The 4,798-nt window shown below is 38.3% G+C and overlaps 1 pseudogene across 1 annotated transcript in view; it reads right to left on the bottom strand.

Annotated features, from left to right (window-relative positions):
- Positions 1-4,798, bottom strand: part of LOC148729743 (DELTA-stichotoxin-Hcr4a pseudogene) — a 164,356-nt pseudogene that overhangs the window by 151,627 nt on the left and 7,931 nt on the right. The window lies entirely within an intron of this gene.

Genomic DNA, 4,798 nt, shown 5'->3' with positions numbered 1-4,798 from the left:
TCACGCTTCTTGATTCGCCTTTGTTTGATTCGGTCTATCGTCGAAGCAAGAACACAAAACTGCTAGAAGTGGTCGCTAACATCAGTAATAAGGTTGCCACTTACAACAACCTGATCGGGATTATTAACAAAAATATTGTCAATACGACTGGCGGAAGTTCTGTGAACATGCGTTAGCTTGTCAATCGTCGGGATGAGATAGTTCCCAGTCCTTGTGAGACACAGCTATATTGCACTGATATCAATATACATTTTCTTCAGTGCAGATGATATTCCCACCCTTCCCACCCCAGGGGAGGACATCCACCACACAGTAATCTCGCGTGTGGGAAATTAACGTCTCCGACCCCTATTCCTGCAGAAGAGAAGACTAGAATATCTATCCATTTCTTGATATTATAGAAAGGTAGCAAATTCTCCTCAGTTATTTTAAGACCATGAGTATTGGTCTTGCCGGGGCTCGAACCCTCGACCTCCCGCACATCACAATCCAGCGCCCTAACCAACTGAGCTAACCGCCAATAGCTGCAGCCTATTACAGTGAGGATCAACTCTCTTTTTAGGTTGTGAAAAAAGTTGTGTGACGCGTCTATGAATTCTATGAATAAGTGCATAACAGCCTGGAAAGTTGCCTTATTGCTTGACTATATTAATTAGAAGAAAGAACTTGGGTCAATGAACGCATTTCCGCTCTGTTAGTCAACATTTGTGAAAAATCTCTCCGCTGAGGTGACAAAAAAGATTTTGAAATATTCAAGAGATGACAAGGTAATAAGAAAGAGACAAATTGTCCCACAGTTTACATTTTCGGAGTTTTATTATGAACTATGTTGTAATAGTTATATTAAGCGGCTTCTGCATGCGTTAAAATTGCCCACGGGTCCATGTGATTACATATACTTTTTACCTAAATCATACTGCAGTAATTGAATTGTAGTTTCTCGCAACATACTCAAGTGTCGTACCAGGGGGATGCTTAAGATTACTATTATTTTTTAAATTCTGTCACGCATTACCGCACCAACCCGGGACACTCTGCGGTCATGTGAAATTTATCAAAATAACACAATTGTTTCCCACGAAGGACGACTTGGGTGACTTTGCAAAACACTTTTGTTTTTTTCTTAATTGCTCAGAAAGGTTCAGAATGTTGTTCCTTCTGCGTGTCACTGAATAATATTTCTAATCTTCGGCAGAAATTAAGCAGAAACCTTCTTACAACTCGAATTAATCAAAAGTCAAATGCCTTGTCACGTGACCACGCAAGACCATAATATTAGTAAACAAATCCGCGGTGCTCGTCGTAAGCGCCCTCTGACAGACTTGACGGTTGTAGTATGTTGTCCTCCGTCTTTCAAGGTAGGTATTTACGTACGAATACGATTGTTGAGGCTGATATGTAATCAATAGGGAAGATTCACAATCGTCATTTAGCAACTTTAATCGAGTTCATCGAGTCGACAAACTATTCTAAATAATGCACACAAAAATAATTGGAAACAATAAGGAAAGCTGCTGCTAAGTTAGCGGCAGTTAGGATCAAATGAATTACGCCAGTATACTCGGTTCATCAAGCGTAATGTCGGTATAACGACTTTACTTCTTGAAAATTCCCTCGATGTTACATATACAGTTCAGCAAGAGATAAATTCTGTAGCCTGGGTACTGTCAACGTTGAGTTAGCGTGCTTTTCTTGCATGCACTTTGATCCATTCATTCATTCATTCATTCATTCTTTTATTCACACTTATTCTACTAAAACTACAACAACGAGAAAGAGAAAAAGTTGGGGAAAAAAAAAGGAGAGAGTTGTAACTATACCTGAATTTGCACAGAGGAGTGGAAAGAGTGTGTAGTAGCCAAAGCAGCCAAGCTTTCGAGTTGGCCACTACCACAGAGCAGTTACGGATGGGTGAAAGTTAAATACACTTAAGGAGATAGCACATATACTAAATAGTTAGAATATTAAAATAGAGCTCTATTATAGGTTAAAGTTGTTCAAAATGTCTGTCTATGAATACGTGCTTCTATTCTGGTTCCCCTGGTACAAATGTTTTACCTGAATTCGTGGAGAGCCAAAAGGCAATTCTGTATACGGCCACGAAGCCAACTGGCCTACCAAGAGGAAGTGCGGGCGTGATTACCTTCTTTATCACAAATGACAACAAGACCGTGGCAGTCATGTTCAGTGTACCATTCGACCGCAATTTGTTTGAAAACTGGTGGGATGCTAAGGTATACCCCGGTAAGAAAGAAGCTGACTATGATATGTGGTGCTACATGTACTACGATCATAACCCTTTCAAAGGGAACGACGGCTGGCACGAGAAACCAATAAGTGAAGGTTACAGTGTAAAGGGGATTATGACAAGCGCAGGCCAATGTAAGCTACAGGTAAAGATTTGGAAGTGAATCTCTACGAACTCACATTTGTAAAGTCTTATAATTATTCCTTTTATTCACGAGACACTTGTTTTTATTTGGGATTTATAGCGAAGATCCAAAGTGCTCTATTAACTCTGTTCAGATGGAATGAACATCCCTTTGTTACAAAGCTGTGCGGTGATTGTATAACGAAATGATGCATTTGTTCGTTTGACAGTGTTATAGTATGAATTAGCGATAAGTTTAAGTCAAAGACGTTTTGATATGAGCAGTTAATAAGCTTTTGCATATCATTTTGATATGAAATATTTATTAATTTAATTATTTAGAGATGCTCGCCATTAGCTCTTGGGCTTAACAGCCCATTATATATAGTGTTAGAGGTTTTTATGCGTCTTACAGGTTTCATAGATTGTATATAATGTCGACTTCTGTTGTCAAACTACCGACTTAATCGACTTAATCAACTTTGCATTAAAAGAGTTATGTTCAGACTGAGATGTTGAAGATTTTCTTTGCGGGAGACGGGGGGGGGAGATTAAGAGTTAAGGGTGTTTAGGGTGGGGAGGTTCCTTAGGCTGTTGATTCCAATAACTTCTTGCAAATCGAAACGTTTTATACAAGAACCTTTCCTCTTAAAAAATTTGAACGATCATGGAACTTAAAGAGCACTCATAAATGCACACCATAAAATGAATTTTAGATAAGTCAACCTTTAATACATAGGCTGTGTAAGGTCTGGATTTTCCAGCTTAAAAAACAGTTAAGAAAAAACTGAATTCCAAAGAAATAAGATATTTATCGTTGGTTTTATATTAAGGAACAAAAGCAAAGACAATGGCGACACTTAGTTACATTTAATCTACCAACAATGGCTTAAGTCCAAGAAACTAGAGATCATTAGAGATCATCAGATCAAAATTTTTTTGACTCCATTTTAGACTTATTCGTCATTAAACAAACATAATTTTATCCTATTCTGAATAGAAATAATATCATCTGTGGATCCAAAAACTTTTGGTCTGATTATTTAAACAAAGCTTAGCCGTTAGACAAAACCGCGTCCTAAACAATCCTCAGTGTGGCTGAACCTTTTAACTGAACCTTTTAACTGAACATTTATTTTTGTGAGCAGCGTCGAGAGGGACGTAAGCGTACATTGGAAGGACATTTTTTGATCAAATTAACCCTCTTATATAGAGAAAGACTGAGGCCAACAGATTGCGTAAAACCCTGGTTTGGGTAAGAACTCGTGTAAATAACCGACCCTCTATAACAAAAATGAATTATCTAACTGTGATCCTATCCTGAATGTGAGTTTTAAGCCTCCCTTACGTACCTTCCCATGGAGTAATCATATGTTAGGTGGGGAACGAGAAAATGCCAAGCTCTTCACCAGTTTCACTCCCAAGATCTAGTTAGTAATTCTCCTTACTGTCTGCCATACAATTCTTATGATGTATAAGTTTCGGGAATTGGGTATTGGATGAACTAGTAATCCCCTATTAGACGACGGAAGGCAAGCTTTGTCACTGATAGCAATTAAAAAAGCTTTAAGAGCCACTGACCGTAAATATCGAGAATCCGCCGATAGTTGCAAAATTTCGTAATTCATTTTATTTTTTCTAAAAGACCCTTTTAATGAACCTTTTTCAAAAATTATATCAAAAAGTTCTATCGCGCTTTTTTTTCACCGAAAAATAGAAAAGTTCAAAATACGCCTAAATGGCCGTTGTCCCCCCCGTAAAGCATTAGGGAGCTGTAGCAACGACAACGGCGACGGCAACGAAAACGTCGTGTCGAAATCTAACTTTTCGTCTCTGTAACTCTTTCGAGGTTATTCCAATTTGTTTCACGTGGAAAATGCTGGCGAACTATTCAGGGACTATATCACCACGAACGGCGTTAAAGTAAGGAGAAAGAATTCAAAGAAAAGTTAACCGTCATGCACTCACGTTCTTGAGAAAACCTAAAGTTTGGCTATTTCACGTTGTTGTTTTGCCGAGAACGGCAAAGAAATGTACCAAAATGTTAAACACACGTGCAGGGCGATTGTTTTTGCTCATTAAGGTGGCTCGTACCGTTTTTCATCTTTCTGATGGTTTGTAACTTTGAAAGAATACAACAGAAAGACTGACCAAGGCCAGTTGAATACTTTTACGGGGTTGAATTATATAATAATTGGTTATCCAAAAATAGGTGTCATTTCGTCACTAGCAGTTTCCATGGCAACGGTTTCAGAGGCGTATTCAGACGCATTTTTTAGCTTGTGGCTTAAATAATTCAAAAACTAACCCGGTGACCCCCTGACTTTTTTCAGTGATTGCTTTTGGCACTCGAAAAGGAAAATGCACAAAGATTTTAAAAAAATTCTACGGAGCGGAATTTCAGAAAATCTAGAAAAAAGGCAATTT

Source organism: Stylophora pistillata, chromosome 5, assembly GCF_964205215.1.
Source record: "Stylophora pistillata chromosome 5, jaStyPist1.2, whole genome shotgun sequence".
NCBI classification, from domain to species: Eukaryota; Metazoa; Cnidaria; class Anthozoa; order Scleractinia; family Pocilloporidae; genus Stylophora; species Stylophora pistillata.
This window is presented reverse-complemented; position numbering and strand designations above follow the sequence as displayed.